Below are 18,506 nucleotides of genomic sequence, written 5' to 3'. Positions count from 1 at the left end.
TCTTTTCCTAGGCAAATCTCTACACCTGTTCTTGTTCACTGCTCTTTTAATCTTTTTACACTCTTTTAACCTCTTCTATATACTTGCTGTGTCTTTTATGAGCTATCATATCTTCAAATCCTTCCTTTGCCTTTTTTTCTTTTCATTTACTAGAAATATATCAGATCGATTACATGCTAATCTTCAGCCCTGCCTCTTCCCCAAGCTGCTGATTTTCTCATTTCCTTTCCTTAACTTTCTCTTCCTCCTTTCGTACCTCAGTACAGGGCAGTCTAGGTGACCACCTCTCCACAAAGCATCAACTTACACAGTTTTCTCTGACCAGGATCATTATCTTCATTCTTGATATCAGTGGTCTTTCCTCATCCACTTTCAAACAACCTCACCACAGTTACCTATTGCCCTTATACTCAACTGCTTTTTAAACCTGTTGCCTACTTTGGCTGGGACTATCCTTTCCAAATCCTCCGCCTATCTTTTTGAACATGATTTGTTGGTGATGTTTTGCATTGACTCCACTCCTACAGAGTAAAATATATTCTAACTCATTAGAATTTCATTATAAATACAAGTCGTGGTTATAACCAGTAGAACTCAACTCCAGGTAATTTAGAAAATGCATGCATATATTTCATGTGTACACATATACACATATGCACATATATGTGTGCACACATATGTAAATAACCACACACATATACACAGAAGGAAAGGGGGCTTTTATAAGAAAAATATTGAGAGAAAAAACTGAAGAGGTTTCAGAAGGGACAAGTTTCAGAAAAGTTGGGAAAAATCAACATGAACTAACAAAGATCTCTTTAGGTACTGCCATGGCTGTGAGCGTGTCCCAAACATTTCTTGGTTTATATGTCCTTTAGCTAAAGATGCAAATGGAGGAAGCTACCATCTGATCTGCATAGTTGGGGTCAGAAGAGGTGATATACCTGAACACCCTCCAAAACTTAGTATCTGACTGCTCAGTTATAAAAAAAAATCAAGATAGTATCATGAGAATAAAGAACAATTAATGCTAGGCAGACAGAAACAGCAGTCATCCACTGTGTGTGCCTTTCTTGTCCTCTCAGAAAACTGCTTTGCTCTGATGGAATGTGTAGGAGAGAAGTCAGAGAAACTGAATGATACAGTGGTTATGTCCTACCATGTCTACAATCCAGAATCATGTATCCTTCCGTCGCTAATCAGAAGCACAGCATAAATGTGGCTAAAAAAGCATAAACTACACAGTATTAGTCTCATATTGGATACCTAGTTATATACCACACTAAATGTACTGAGGTAGTATATTCTCCAGGCCCTTTTAGATGTGCACTACTCTTATTCTTAAATCATCCTGAGATTTACTCATGAGACACATAGCCACAGACCAATAAGAAGGAAGCAAACAATACTTTTTGTAAATATTGTTTGTATTATGAAGGACCCCTCCATTTGGAGCATATGCTCAGCCTTTTTATACATATACAAATACATATACATGTATATAAATATACATGTATATGTGTATATATATGTATGTGTGTGTGTATATATATAATATATATATATATTATATATATATACACACACAGTTGCCATTATAGAACAGAATAGCCACCTTTTATTATTATTTTGTATGATAGAGCATTGCTCCTGAGAGAGACTGAGACCATTTTGATTTATATAATTGCAAAATATTCTTTCACAACAGGAAAATTATATCACATCATATTATAGTCATTATTATGCACCCTGTAGAACTGGAATTGACTATTATTTTAATGTAGCCATGATGGTAGTTTTTATATTTTCCTAATCACATCAAATCCTTTAGACACAATTGAAAATTTTTTCCCATAACAAACATGAGCAGAAGGAAAAACAGCAGTACAGGTGTATGCCACCTTCTAAGGAACATGGAATTTGAAAGAGAGGGTAGTAGTAAGAGGATTCTAGAATAGAGAATTCTGATTTAGTAATCTCAGAGAGAGGTCTATGAATCTGCAACCATGGACTCCACATTAAGAAACAATCTACTACATTGTCAGGCAGGCAGGTCATAAAGAATCAATTACTTCCAGAATAAAATTTTAATGTTTCAGGAAATACAGTGCCTTCACCCTTCATACCAGTTTAGAAAACATTTTAAAATCTAAAATTTGAGGATGAAAGAATACTGTAACTTTTAAAAGGGTCTTGCCACAGCTCTCTAACTGTAAAATGGTAAATGTTGTACATTAAAATTTCTGCAATTTAAAAACAAAACTGATTTAAAACCAACATTTTTTTTTTCTTTTCAAGTTTCCTGAACAAAAGATTTCCAGCCTCTTCTAGCAGGAGAGGGTAGATAAGGGTTATGTAGGAGAGTCAGGGGAAATGGTATTTTATTGATCTGTTTTGAGAAGGTTGCAAAGATCTGCCTGGAGAATAACCCAGGAAAAGGTTCTAAGCTCTGGATAAAAGCATGAGAATAGCTACTGAGGTCACAGTGTTTAATCTGAAGGATTAAAGATAAGGAAATGAAGCCGAATCTGAAGATCAAGCTCAATCTTACTGAAACTGATGAGACCTGAGACTTGGAGGAGAGCCAAGGTAGCAATCGGAGAGTGATACATTACTGATCACTTAAACTTTAATGCGGTGTAATGTAATCCACATAAACAAAAGCTCTTTGGGGTCTTCAATAATTTTTAAGAGCATAAGAGAATCCTGAAACCAACAAGATTGAAAACCACAGGTCTAAAATCTTAAATTTTATGAAACTGCCACAACCACTTAAGCCCAAGCCTAAAGAAAAAGCATACATGGAGAAACAGGTCACGCCAGTCAGGTGGTCACCATTCTTTCCAGTCATATCATCTTAGGGCTTGAATAATATTTAGAACTCATTCTTCTATAAACAACTTATTTTAAGGATAGGAAATTGAGACTCAGAATACAAACAACTACCTAGAATTTAACAATGAAAAAAGAACCCCAAGTTTTTGACCCTAGGGAATACTCTTTGTTATTCTACATTGCTTTATGAGAAATTTAGCAAAATATTTTATGAAGATTATTTTGAAGTGTTAGAATCTTATTTGTCACACCATAGAGCTATGAAGACTTCAACTTCTTCTCTCGATATTTTTTAATCAAACATTCCCTTTAAACAACATAGTCTTATATTATTCCTATCATAAAAAAATATGACTTATTTTCAAGCATTTTTGTAAGAAGATAAATGATCACTTTGGTTAACAGTACCATTTGATTCTTTCTTTAAAAGTTTAATTTAATTGAAATTTTTGGAATACTGTTTGCAATACAGGATTTTTACAAAATTCTAAAGATCTTTCATATTCAGGTGAAAGAAGTTAGTCTTAATGGGACTTACTTTATAACTGATGGACTAGCTATGCATTCAGCCTTGAACTTGCTATGTAAAGTGAGGTAGGGGTCATAGGAAAAGAGGAAAGTGCTTTTGTTGAAGCTGAATATAATTTCCATGCTATGTCCAGGTTTCATCAGTTTATAGGAAAGAAGATATTTTAAAAATACACAAGAAGGGTGCCTGGGTGGCTCAGCCAGGTAAGCGCATCCAATGTCGGCTCAGGTCATGATCTCGTGGTTTTGTGGGTTCGCACCCTGCATCAGGCTCTGTGCTGACAGCTTGGAGCCTGGAGCCTGCTTCATATTCTGTGTCTCCCTCTCTCTCTGCCCCTCCCCTGATTGCGCTCTCTCTCTCTTTCTCTCTCTCTCTCAAAAAGAAATAAACATTAAAAAAATATGAGAATAAAATTATAAGTGAGGTAGAACCTGTGGAATAAACAACAAATTTAAATACTGTGCTCCTAACTCTATTTACAGAAATTAAGGTAATAGTGTCTCATTCTGTATGTCCAAATATTCTTGTATTATTAGCATGCTCACTGCAGTAGAGACAGGAAGCAAACAGGAGTAGGAGAAGAATTTTGCTTCTAACTCCTACTCCAATTTCAGCCCATTGGTCCAGGATATTTCTCCTCTCCTTATTAGTTAGTGAGGAGCATAAGAAATACTATTTCCACAACCCCCACTCCAACCCCCACTATTATTTTTCTCTCCACATGGATAGGTAAAATTGATAAGAATCTAGCATCCATTGGTCTACGTTCCTCTATAATACAGGTTATTACTTATATAAACCATGCACTTGGACTCTACAGTCCTTAAATATAATAGCCCTTGTGCTCTCAGTCTCCAGGCCAAAAGACTTTCTGAGCATGCCATCTTCTCAGGCAGGCTATACAGTAGGAATTAGATGGATGATGGGGTCAGGCACCATTTTTCTAGCTTCTTTACCTTCAACTTGAAGGCAAATAGAATTCAGTGAACCTGGTTATCATGAATTAAAGTGGGAAGTCAGAGATGTGACTGTGACCTCCAATAATGCTACCTGGACTTAGGAGGAAATCTAGTACTGTTACAGAGACAATTCTTAGATGTCTTTTTATCTTTTGAGTTTCTACTAAAAAAGACAGAGGGTAAAAGGAATATGTGATTGGACCCCTAATATCTGGCAGCAAGTAGATAATCAAATTAGAGAGGAGAACAAAACCAAGTGGTGTTTTTAAAGTTTATTTATAATATTATTTGAAAATAAGTTAAAATTTCAATTCAAATGAAGTAATATAGAAGTCTAATTTGTTCCTGGGTGCCTGGGTGGCTCAGTCAGTTGGCATCTGACTTTGACTCAGATCATGATCTCATGGTATGTGAATTTGAGCCCCTCATCAGACTCTGTGCTGACAGCTCAGAGCTTAGAGCCTGCTTTGGATTCTGTGTCTCCTTCTCTCATTGCCCCTCCCCTGGTTACACTATGTATCTCCCCCCCCCCCCGCCTCTCTCTCTCTCTCTCTCTCTCTGTCTCTCTCTCTCTGTCTCTCAATAATAAACATTTAAAAATTTTTTTGAAAGAAGTCTAAATTGTTCCAATTAACATTTGACCATTATATTATAAAACATGTCATAGTTAAGAGTTAATACTTTTTTATCCTTGCCTATAATAATGTGAAAATAAGAAACAGAACAAATATTTCCAATTCACATCAAGATTTTTTTCTAGTGAACATTATGGTGTATAAAATAACTTTGTACATGCATTGATTCTTAGGCTATCTTGACATTTATAGAAAGAAAATCGGAATTTCTCTTCCCAATATGCAGTTGTTACTAAGGCTTTCTCAGTTAACTTATCTAATGTGGTAGAAAGCCCAATTATTGTGAGATTTGACAGAAAACAGTCAATATGCTGTTCTCCTATGTGGTTTAGAGCAGCATTCAATAGGTTTCTAGTAAATTATTATTCATCAAACACTGACATGGTAGGTTTAGTGTTTCAGAGCTCCCACATCACCAATCTGGAAAATCAACACGAACTTCTTCATACAATGCTAGAGAGATAAACAGGGAAGAGCAGGGACAAATGATTTCAAAAAGCAGGGGCCCAATCTTTCCAAGGGTACCCATTCAAAATAATTGTGAGGTGATATACAGGTGTATTCAAGGCTATATTGCTAAATCATGTGGCTTTAGGCACAAATGTGTGGTCATGTGAGTTTAAATATGTTCAAGATTCTGTCATCAAAAACATATTTATACCTGTTAGGTTTTAACTTCATAAATACTTTGGGACTGAGGAGAAATGCCACATAAATAATTTAGGAATGAGCATCATAAATACTTTGAGAATGAGGGCAAATCCCCATGTAAATTGTCCTCAATGGGGCCAATTCAATAATGTAATAAAATTACTAAAATAATCATGAAATGTCCACTTTATTTTGAAACATCTTAAAAAGTTACATTAAGAAAATAGAATTATTTGGAAATTTAACACCAGAAATTATGATTACCCCTGACAATTATAACCTATAAATTATATAACTTATTCCTTTTTACACTCAATAAAACTAGAGAAATTCTCCAGTATTTATTAGGTAAAGCAGCTTTAAATCAGGAAAACTAAGGAAACTAACTCACTTTGAACTGATGCTTTGACAAGACATTAACTCTTCAGCAGACTGCTCTGAAGTGTTTATAAATTATTAAATTTTATCGTGCTAATGATGACAAGAGTTTTCAAATGTGAATAACAAAATCTGTCCCATCAAAAGCATAGTCATGCATGCTTCTCACTTTGACATAAGATCAGTAATAGCTCAGTTTTATCATTAAACTATCACATTTAGGAAATAGTTGATTTTCAAACCCAGTATCAAATGAGAAATATTTTTAACTTCTGTCAGCCTGAGTTCAATTCAGGAGAGATGGATAATGGGCATACAGTGGTAAAATGTATTGTTTCTCATAATGAAAATAAATATTAATTTTACAATAAAGTTACTGGCAGTGTGTTAAATGCAATGTCCCATAACTACAATTTCTGTATTTTACTTATGTAAATGTTAATACATGATTCAATTGAGTATTCTTTATTGAGTTACTTTATGTATTGTTTCAATTTTCATAATAATTCTGTGAGGTCATTATTTCTATCTTAAATATGAGGCAGTAGGGTGTGAGGGAATTGTGTGGCTTTGCCCAGTGAGTGAGTTGCTATGGTGATGTTGGAAGGGCCACATTTCCTGCTTTCAAACCTAGTGCTTATTTCATAGTCCTCCTGCATAGTGATGACTCTAAGGCAAACTTGAATACTGAGGTATCTTCTACAAAGCCAAATAATGGCTTAGGTTACTTTTTATGAGTTGTTTTATTGTATTAACAAGAAAGTTCAAGTAGCAAGTGCTGATAATTAAAGTTTTATGTGGTTATAGTTCAAGGAATAGTTCATGGAAATCCAATATTCATAGATTGCCTTTAAAACTTCCTAAATTATTAAAACAAAGTTAGCAGGGAATCCCAGAAGGCCAAAGAGTTTAAATGATACATACATCCTTTTTTTCTGAACTAGGTTTAGAAATTATACTCATGCAAGAAAACTTAATGCTTATGTATTTATGAAAACATGAGAATTAAAAAAAGACACCATAAGGAAGATGTAGATAATTGTAGTCTTCCTGAAGTAAGAATGACATGGAGACTTGTTGGAACTAGCTGCAGTTCTCCAGAGGGTGCATCAAAGGAGCATGGGCCTATGGCTGTGTGGCTATGAAGATCCTTCCCTGTCATCTGGGGGTAAATAGTCCTGAAATACATGAGCAGTGTTTACCTAGTAAATTTTTTAATAAATTTGGATTAATGTATACCCAACATATTCTCAAAACCTATTTTGAGGTGGCTTATAAATCATGAAAGAGTTAAGGAAATTGAAACAGAAAATAAAATCCTAAAAAGGAAGGAGCATACATGTCAGCTATGAGAACCACATGTAATTATCATATAGCCTTCAATTTCCTAGCTTTCAGATAAGGAGGAAAATGTATGGGAATGTCAATAACCAGAAGAGGACTCAATAGTAAAATATACCCCAAATCCAACATTGCTCTTCATCTTTACCTTACCTTCATCTGGCAGCAGCCTCATAACTGAGCATTCAACTCAGCAGATCATAATTAAAAACATGCTATTTGTCTCATCACTTGTGCTAAGTGCTGGAAATACAGGAATCTTCAAAGCACCAAAATAGCCTACTCTATCAAGAAATTCATGAACAGGCTATCTCATAAATTTGATCATGTCCTTCCCCTGTTTAAAGTCCATTATGAAGTGTCCAAGAGTGAAATTAAACTCCTTAGCTTAGCATCCACGTCCTTTATGACCTACCCTGAGAGTGCCTGTTCAGTCTCAAGTCCTGCTAGCCTTTCATCCTAGATGCATAGAATTTCTCCCTGTATCTACATATACTTACTCTGTTTACCTCTCACACCTGTACCTTTGCAAAAGTTATAATCTCTGCTCCTATGACCTTCTCCTGTTCTACCTACAGATTTTATTTATGGTTAAGCACCATGTCAAATGTCACTTCTTCCTATGTAGACCTCTTCTTGAGTCTCCCAAGAAATAGATCTATGTTCCTCCTCCAGTGTTTCTCACAGCTGTTCACAGCATCGCTTTCTAGTCAGGCTTCCTGGCTTGACAGTAAGCTTGCTTGCTTGCTTGCTTGCTTGCTTTTAAATTTTATTTATTTATTTTAAAAGAGAGCACAAGCAAGGGAGAAGGAGAGAGAGAGAAAGAGAGAGAGAGAGAGAGAGAGAGAGAGAGAGAGTGAGAGAGAATCCCAAGCAGGCTCTGCACTGTCAGCACAGAACCCGAGGCAGGGATCATACTCACAAGCCGTGAGATCATGACCTGAACCAAAACCAAGAGCCTGATGCTCAACCAACTGAGCCACCCCGGCGCCCCTGACAGTAAGCCTTCTGAGAATCTTACTTAATATCTAGCATTCAGCACAGACTCTGACCTCTAATATAGTCAGTCAGTATTTCTTTAATAAATAAATGAACACAAAATGTACAGCAATTTTTGAAGAAAAATCTGTTTTCTTCATGCTAAGTTCTGCAAAAAAATGTCATCTGGGACCTTACATTGGGGCCATTCAGCATAATAAAGTATCAATATGAGTTCTCCTGAAATGTAAGAGTAATTTCCAAATATCTTAATTTTAGAAAAGTCTTCTAAAATTTGAGAGAATAATTATAAAATCAAGAGTGATAATCATGCTGAGGACTGAGATAATTAATTTCAAGTGTGTAGCTTTTCAGAGATATAAGCATATAAGGACAGAATTTAGCATATGTGCAGGAGGAGATAGATATAAAGGACCTTGACTTTTTCTCTTAAATATGACTGGAGTTTTGATGATTCAGAGCCAAAGTCATTCTCGAGGTTGAAGGACAATACATTTTTAGTGCCCCTTGTTGCTGTTTCAGGATGAATGGTGGCCAAACAGTTTGGACACTGCATTTTAAGAATTAGAAAGCCTGGGAGTGCCTGGGTGACTCATTCAGTTAAGCATCCGACTTCAGCTCAGGTTGTGATCCCGCCATGGGCTTGAGCCCCGCCTCAGGCTCAGTGCTGACAGCTCGGAGCCTGCTTCTGATTTTATGTCTCCCTCTCTCTCTGCCCCTGCCCTGCTTGCGCTCTTTCTCTCAAAACTAAATAAACATTAATTTTTTTTTAAGATTTAGAAAAACTGATCTGTGTCCTTGAACCCAAATACTTGGCTTTTGGAGTTACCTGTAAATCCATTGAACCCTTTCTGAAATTTTTGTATTAACATTAACTGGAACATTTTTGGTCACTGGGGTGGCTCAGTCAAGTTAAGCCTCTGACTTGATTTTGGCTCCGGTCATGATTTCCTGGTTCATGAGTTTGAGCTCCACATGCAAGCATTCTCTCTCTCTCTCTCTCTCTCTCTCTCTCTCTCAAAATAAATAAATAAAAATTTTAAAATAAATAAACATTTTTAATTAAAAAAACCAGTAACTGGAACATTTAGATTCCTCAGAAACAATTTTATGAACACTTAAAACGAAGATTTTTCTTAGGAAGCATTATCAGATTCACCCAAGAATGAATAATCCTTGATTCAGACCCCCTAGAGTTTTATAGCATAAAACTTTTAAAGGATGATTTGACCTGGAGGTTTTTTTCTTCAAATCAAGCCAGTTTTCTCAGCCTTAGAAAACACATCCCAAGGACTGTCTGTCTTTGAACTACCTAGTGTGCATGCCAAGAGAATTTAACTGCCAAATGTTTCCACAGGTACCTGAAGAAATTGGCTCACTTTATAAAATTATTTCATACTGACTAATGAATTAAGTCAAATATCTAACAAAGGAAAAATACAAGTTTTGACAGAATATATGTGTTTTATCTTGACAGACTGAAATATCTAAATTTTAAGCTTATGATAATAAAATATCAGCCATCTAAAGCAGATATTTATGTTCTGACCTATTATGGCAAGAAATAAGTTCATCTAAAAAACAGTGGATCATTAAGACTTACATTGCAGATAAGGGGCTAAAACAGCTCAGATTTATGCCATAGGAAATTATGCTTTAGTCTGCTCTAAGAATATTCTTCCCTATATTTGTTCTTGCAATAATTTTCATTCCTGTGATATAGAAATACCATCTATTTAAAGCTTATTTAAGCTTTAGATCTATTTAAAGCTTATTTAGTTTTAATTGTACTTTTTTTTGTTGTTTCAAAGACTGTTGATAGATCAATTAATGTTGGTTTTCCTGCTAGAGTTCTGCACAGGATGAAAGAAAACTGCCAATAGGGAAAATTTGGCCTGAAATTGATTTACTCCTAACGTATGACTTAAACCTGCATTTTCTTCTTAGAAAAGGAGATATATAAATAGAAAAGGAATAATTTGAAAATTAATGAATTGTTAACATGGAAGGAATTAAAGGTCAATCTTTTAAGAAGACCAGGCTATGCCTGGTTCTCTCACTTTTAAACTTCTGGTCCTACCACTCATATACCCACCTCTGCTGCACAGGGCCATTAACACAAATAGAAAATAATCATAGATGTAGGAAGTTTCACAAGTGCTTACATAGTACTGTTGTATACCCTTAACACATATGAACTCATCTGATACTTGTGACAACCCTATAAGGTTGGTGCTATATTATCACCTTTTTGCAGATGAGGAAACTGAGGCACAAAGGGTACATAATTTGCCCAAGTCCCAGAGCTAGTGTGTGCAAAAGTCACTTTGGCATTCTGATTTTCTGACATCAGGGTCTTCAGGGTCACATGAACAAGGCAGGTGAGGGTCAAGTTGAAGTTTTGGCTTCTTATCCTTTTATGCCAGGGATGCTCACCAGCCAAGTGATGATAATGTTAAGTCACTCCACACACATACTCTGGAAACCTGGGTCTCTACATATACCCTCAGAATCTTCTTAACAGTGACCAATGATGTTTATTTAGATTTCACTCATTAAAACTTGTCAAAACTTCTTTCTTTCCAAAGGTTGGATATCTAAGAGTAATACCCAGAAATCAGGGCAGGGACCAAGACCTACTCCCTCTTTCCCAGATGGCATATTCAGTTAACAGGAATCCACCTTTCTCTGGTCATTATTCTCATCTTTTTCTAATGAGGAAGTTCTTGGAAACTTTTTCCCTCCACTAAATCATAATCACACATCACATAGAATATGGGACTGAGACTGCATTGCAGAAAGAAACCACGGACTTGGTTTTTAGGTATGATCCACCTGAATAATTCATTGCTGTTTTTTTAATATTTTCAATTGTCATAACTTATTTCAGTATTTAACAGCCCAAGATACTACAAGGTAAATGGGATAGACATTTTTCCCCCTGGTTCATTAATGTTGAGCATTGTTTAGAAACAAACAGAGTGGCTCAGTTAGTTGAGTGTCTGCCTCTTGATTTTGGCTCAGGTCATGATCCCAGGGTCATGGGATCAAGCCCTATGTTGGGCCCCACTCTGAGCATGGAACCTGCTTGAGATCCTGTCTCTCCCTCTGCCCACTCTCCCCAGCTTGCACGCTCTCTCTCTCTCGTTCTCTAAAAACAAACATGCCACTATGCTACTCATTATTTTCTTAGAATAGGATATTCTATCATCATTTAGCCCCTTATCTTAATATAATTTCTTAATGATCCACTACTGTTTTTAGAATAGATAGATATTCGGGACACCTGGGTGGCTCAGTAGGTTAAGCGTCTGATGTCAACTCAGGTCATGATTTCACAGTCCCTGAATTGAGCCCCGTATTGGGCTTTGTGCTGACATCTCAGAGCCTGAGCCTGCTTTGGATTCTGTGTGTGTGTGTCTCTCTCTGCCCCTACCCTGCTCACACTTTGTCTCTCTCTTTCAAAAATAAATAAACGTTAAAAAAAGAATATATAGATATTCTATCAGTGTTGGAATATTAATGACTGGGTTTTTCTAAATTTCCAAGCAATTAAATGAAGAAATAAAAAGTTAAAACTAGAGTTTAAGGTTGGCGGTGGGGGGGAGGAATTACATTTTGTTTTCAAGATTGTCCCCAAATAATGAGAAATAAGTTCTTCTTGAGCAACTCAAATTAAAAAAAATTCTGCCAATGTCAATCTGTTATTTTAGCAAACTTAATAAGCAAATTGGAGCTCTGCACAGTTAACGTAATCAATGTTATGCAATCAATAATGAAAACAGCCAAAAACACTGACAAAACCTTGCCATGGCCAATTTAGTCCCATCAGCTTGACACAATCACATTGGTTTTCTAAAACAGTTTTCTTTCTGATGGATGCTCTGAGAATGTAAAATAATCCATTTAAGGCTCTGCAATAACAATTCACCTCACTTTGCCTTTGACTTAAAAATATTTATGCATCATTCACTAGCTCATTCCTAGGGAAAAACGTACTACTTGAAACATAACAAACTGGGGCTAATCGATATAATAAACTTAACATCACAGGCCCTTTTTATATGCATGGTGAAGATATTTTAACAACCATTGGTATTTAACTGACACAGTTCAATTTTGCCATATTTATACAATACCTTCTCTGAGAAATGCACATGATTTGAATGTGTGATTAAGCTTTTTAAAATCAGGATATTGGGGCACTGGGTGGCTCAGGAGGTTAAGCATCTGACTTCAGCTCAGGTCATGACCTCATGGTTGTGAGTTCAAGCCCCGTTGTGCTGACAGCAGAGAGCCCACTTTGAATCCTCTGTCCCCTTCTCTCTATGCCCACCACCCCACATGTGCTCTCTCTGTCTCTCACAAAATCAATAAACTTAAAAAAAAAATAAAATTGAGACATTGATTAGCAAGGAAAGATAAAATCATTTCCATACAAATTCTAAGCTTGTCTTTAAATTTAACAAGTGCATGAATGCTAGCTTAAATGCAGTTTCATATTTATATTATGGATATTTTCTTGAATTTAGGGTTAATGTAAATTTGTTGTTGCTAGGGACTTATCAAAGAGTAAATAGGTAAGTATTATGAAGCAGGAAAACTGTGGTGTCTCAAAATTAATAACATTTTGCAAATGTCCTATTAAACAGAAGAGACCTAGAGTATTTATTTTAATTATTTTACATGGGGTACCTGGGTGGCTCAGTCAGTTAAGCATTCAACTTTGGCTTGGATCATGATCTTGTCACTTGTGGGTTGGGGCCCTGTGTCGGGCTCTAGGTTAACAGCTCAGAGCCTGGAGCCTGCTTCGGATTCTGTGTCTCCCTCTTTCTCTGCCCCTTCCCTGCTCACACTCTTGTCTCTCTCTCAAAAAAAAAAAAAATTATTATTTTACATGAATATAAGCCATTTGGGATATTTAATTCAAAATTATTAAACTACTAGAACTATATAATATGGGTAACAAGTATACTACTTAAAATTACAAAGAGAGTGAACATTGAAATATATGTAGGGACGCCTGGGTGGCTCAGTCAGCTGATCATCCAACTCTTGATTTTGGCTCAGGTCATGATCTCACCATCGTGAGATAGAGGCCCAGGTCAGGCTCCACGCTGAGTGTGGAACCTGCTTAAGACATTCCCTCTCTCTCCACCCCACACCCCACCCCATTCTCCGCCCTCAAAAAAAAGAGGAATGTATGTACCTTTTGGATTGATTTTTATTACTTGAAGTTTTAATAATTGCCTTTCATAATTTTGAAACAATCGGTATAGTGGTTATTGTATGCTTCCCAGATTCCTCTTCAGGAATGCAAATCAGACTCCTGCATTTGCTGTGGGCATGGGGCAAAAAGCTCTCAGCTCTCAGCTCCTTCTAGAGATCACAGGGCTGCTTCAGCTAAGGTCAAGCTTCAGTCCTGAGGCAACCCTCATTCACTGAAGGGTTAATGCTTCTTTTCCAAGGTGTATGCACCTTGCCCAACTGGGTGCAAATCTAAAGAGTGATTCCGACTTCAAAACTCTTCATATTTTTTGTGGGGGGTTCTACTGAGAACACATAACAGCCCCCATTTTTTTCCTTTGTTTAGTCCTGCTTCCCTTTCACAGATGTTGACACCACTATCACTCCCCAATAAACCTCCTGCATAGTCATCTCCATCTTAGAATCCATTTCCCAGGCAATCCAACCTGTGAGAGGTAGATATTAAGGTCATCACAAAATCATAAAGTATTTTTCCAATTGCATACTATATAATATGTATTTATACATAACAGTCTGGGGCTTGAAATATTAATATTATCAGTTATAGCAATATGTAAAATAATATAAAAATAGTCCAAATAATAAAATCAACAGGTTCAGAATAGTAATATGGTAAAAACACTAGATAATTTTTCCACATTTTTATGTCTACACGTCTTCCACATTCAAGATCTGCATATGTCACATGTGGTCAGTCCATATTCTACAACAATTCTAACTAGGCATAAGTTTATTTTTCATCTGTAGGTAGTAATCGATAGAATTCTTATACTTGTAAATGGAAAGTTATCTATCAACATGGATTCTTATTGACAGCTCATTGATTTTAAGGGCCATGAATTGATGTGTGTGTGTGTGTGTGTGTGTGTGTGTGTGTGTGTGTGTTCTGTATGTTATTTAAAACATTTCTTGATAAACATTAAAAATAAAAATCTCCTTAATGGTCCATACCTATGAGTCAATTAATAAAGTAAATGTAGATAGCATATATCTATAAATTGCAATAAACAAATAGAATTATGCAATATTTTACAAAATTAATTTTTATAAAATGTTTCTTAATGGCTATAGCTGTGTGGCTGATATATAGATCAATCTACTCTAGTGTAAACCCTCTTCCTAAGGAAACTAAGGCTACTGTATGAACTGATTGCTGAACTTAAAGCCAAGAAAGCCATTTTCTTGCTGCTGACCCACAAGAGTTAAGAAAAATAGTTTAATTGGTGAAATGATGGTAGATATTTGAAATAAAACGTATGCTGGGTTGAAACTAGAGTTGACCTCTATCTAACAAGACGAGGTAGATAAAAACCAAAGAGCAGAGGGTGACAGGAGAATATATTAAGTCAGTAGCCCAGGGTCTTTTCTTGTTAGAGTCTCTAGGACCACCCATATTTTCTCCACTTTATGCCTGACTATTCATCTTTTCCTGGGTTTTTGCGGATCTTTACCAAATTCTATTTTACTTGAGCTAATCTGAGTAGAGTTCTCTTCTTGGTAACCAACCATCATCTGAAAAAGACAAATTACAAAATGAAGTTTACTGATAATGATGCAAGGCCAAATATGAATGATAATTTAAATTATTATGCCAAAATATATGTGTAATTGAATTTTTATTTTCAAGTGACATACAACTTAATTCAAAATTGTGTAAATTATAGTTTCAAAAGCTTTGATAACTTTCAACTTTCTGTCCTCATTTGTTCTCCAGAGATTCAACTTTGAATATAATTTTGTATTATGGCTAATATGTCTTCTCATGCACAACCTCAAAGGAAATTGTTGGATGTGGTTAGTCACATTTATCTACACCCACTGTAACCTCTTTTAAAAATTACAAATATTACATTTTGTGTCAACTTATCCTAATTTGTAATCACATACAAATTAAGAGGGGCACCTGGGTGGCTCAGTCAGTAGAGCATCCGACTTCAACTCAGGTCATGCTCGAGCTCTGTGCTGACAGCTAAGAGCCTGGAGCCTGCTTTGAATTCTGTGTCTCCCTCTTTCTCTGCCCCTCCCCTGCTCATGCTCTGTCTGTCTCTCTTTCTCAAAAATAAACATGAAAAAAAACTAAGAGGGGTGCCTGGGTGGCTCAGTCAGTTGAACGTTCAACTTCGGCTCAGGTCATGGTAGGTTCGGCTCACCATTGGTAAGTTCAAGCCCCGCGTCAGGCTCTGTGCTGTCAGTTCAGAGCCTGGAGCCTGCTTCAGATTCTGTGTCTCCCTGCCCTTCCTCCCACTTGCACTCTGTCTTTGTTTCTCAAGAATAAATAAATGTTAAAAATATGTTTTTTAAAAAATTAAGAAAACTCATGCACAGTATCTGTATATAGGATGTTCTGGGGTAAAAAAGAGAAATATTATGATTGAATGTAGCTAAAAAGTGAATCTATTTTCATCCTCTTATTCAATTTATTTTCATCACAGCACATTATTTCACTCAATGTGAACTTTCTTTGTCATCTGATTTTTAACCTTACTTTTTCTAAAAGCAGTGTATTACCTGTTGACTTCCTGTTATTAAATCACAGTAAATGTTACCCTGTGCAACTTTGCTGCAATAGAGCAAAATGACTGTGTTTACTGATAGTATCATAATTCCTCAAAGGCATCTTCAAATAGTTCTGCATTTTAGATGAGTTAATCAGATATTCAAATTGTAAGAAATAGCAGATTTTCTAATATACTCAGTAGCTAGGATTTGTTCATCTAATTAACATGTCACTAATTATGGTTACATAGCAAAAGTAGAGCTCTAAAGATTGGAGACTTGGACAATTTAATTGGAGAGAAGAGCCTAGAGACCTATAAAATTCTGAAGCCAAAGGGATTTTGCAGGTGGTACCAGGACCTCATGCAAAAGTCATACATGTAAGTACAAAGACAGGAGCCACAAAGAAGACAAACATGAGTTGGGGAATGTGAGCAGATTATTCTGGCTTGACTCAAAAAAAAAAAAAAAAAAAAAGCCAGGAGAGACTAAAGTTGTGTGAAAGTCTCACTCCTAAATTGATGTAGTGCATTCTATTGCACAGGCATGGCCTGGCAATAGAGAATCCAAGTGAGTGTTAAACATACAAACAAAATCAGGCCCAGACAATTGTTGGCTCAAACACAGCATATTTTACAAGCTTGAAAGTTGATCAGGGGTTTTCTAGTTAGCCATGGAAATAATCTGCTCAGTTGAATTAGTATATGCAAAAGCCAAGAGCTATAAAAATCATGCACAGCCTCAGAGTGGCGCTGAGTCTCTGCTTGGAAAGCAGACTTGTTGAGGGAAGTTTTGGGAAATTAAGTTAAATAGATGATAGGTAGATAGATAGATAGATAGATAGATAGATAGATAGACTATGATCTTACCTTCCATGCTTATTTTCACTTCATATTTCACTTCGAAGTTCATTGGATTGAAATAAAGTTTACTGGATTGAAAGTTTTTCAATGTGAGAGTAGAGCATGATCAGTTTTCCAGTATAGAGGATTCATTGAACTATGAAAAATTCAAAGGAGTGGAGATCAGTTGTGAGTCTGGTGTAACAGTATGAGTAAGAAATGAAGAGGAAATGAATGATGGAATCGTAATACTTAAGAAACAAAAGGATGTAGAGCTAAAAGAGGTAGAGTAAATGCAACTTAGTTATACTAACCTGGATATTTGGGGTGAAAGAAGCTGTATATAACAGTAGATAAGAGCAGAATCCACTTGAGTTTGAAAATTGTCCCCAGAACTTATTAGCTTTGTGACATTGGTCAAGGCATTTTATTCTCTGTATTTTAGTTTCCTTATCTGTAAAATTTTATAATAATAATTTAGTAACTATCTTATAGAGTATTATGAGGATAAATCGAGTCAAAATATATAAATCACTTAGAACAATATATAAATTAATAAATGTCAGTAATTTTTATGAAAGATAATGATGTGCTGCTTGGAAGGCAGAAAGGTAGAAAAACTGCCACAGATAAAAATAAAGAATGCAAGTATCTTAAAACATTTTTTTAAAAAGTAAAAGTGTATTTGATTTCACCTTCAACTATACCCAGACTCTAAATAAATGCATTTCTCAATGCCCTTGTCTCTAGGTATATCGTTACCACTCTTGTTTAAGCTGGCTTAAAATCTGACAATTGTTTTGATTCATCTTCCTTCTGCTTACCTTTGACAAGAAAGGTACTAAGATTACTTTTATTTTATTTTATTTTATTTTATTTTATTTATTTTATTTTAGAAAGAGAGAGAGAGAAATTGAGCAAGAATATTAAGCAGGCTCCACGCTCAGCAAGGAGCCCAAGGTGGGGCTTGAACCCATGAGTTGGGACCATGACCTGAGCTGAAATCAAGAATCAGATGCTCAACCAACTTAGCCACCCAGGTGCCCCTAAGATTTGTTATTTATGAAAACAAACAAACGAAAAACCCTCATCAGTCACTCCTTCACACTAGCACTTCCAAACCTCAGTCCTCGTTGCCATCATAACATGCCTAGGTTGATGTTACAGGTGCAAGCTGGATTGCCCATCTGTTTATCACACCTGCTCATTTTGAGATTTAACATCCAGGTCCTTTTCACTATGTAACCCTCTGCCTAAACTTTTCAGCATAATCTATTCCTACTTTCCATGCTATATTTTTCTTCTATTTTGACCTATGAATCCTTTCCCCAACCTTTTTGTTCACCCTACTCTTGCCAGTGAGTTCTTTTTTTCCTTGCAATCACACTTCTGTGTGATGCAATCACCATCCTGCTTCTGGGTTCATGTTTTTTTCATTTGCCTGAAATGCATTCTGTAACTCCTCAGCCATGCAAAATACCCAAATTCTATCTATTCTTCTAAAGTAAGATCATCAACTCAATTTAGAAGTGTGTAAAAATAGTTATGTATTTTGAATGAAGAATGCTGCTAT

The 18,506-nt window shown here is 35.9% G+C and overlaps 1 protein-coding gene and 1 long non-coding RNA gene across 2 annotated transcripts in view; one reads left to right on the top strand and one right to left on the bottom strand.

The window, feature by feature from the left end:
- The window catches only part of EYS (eyes shut homolog), a 1,768,122-nt gene that overhangs the window by 1,089,915 nt on the left and 659,701 nt on the right, over window positions 1-18,506 (top strand).
- Window positions 15,031-17,372, bottom strand: LOC122220058. Its single transcript, XR_006202657.1, has 3 exons — window positions 17,248-17,372; window positions 16,961-17,090; window positions 15,031-15,107 (listed from the first exon to the last, which is right to left on the bottom strand). It is a non-coding gene; the product is annotated as an uncharacterized LOC122220058 (long non-coding RNA).

This window comes from Panthera leo, chromosome B2, assembly GCF_018350215.1.
Source record: "Panthera leo isolate Ple1 chromosome B2, P.leo_Ple1_pat1.1, whole genome shotgun sequence".
NCBI lineage: Eukaryota > Metazoa > Chordata > Mammalia > Carnivora > Felidae > Panthera > Panthera leo.
The sequence above is the reverse complement of the archived record's forward strand: the minus strand, read 5'-3'. Positions and strand labels throughout refer to the sequence as shown.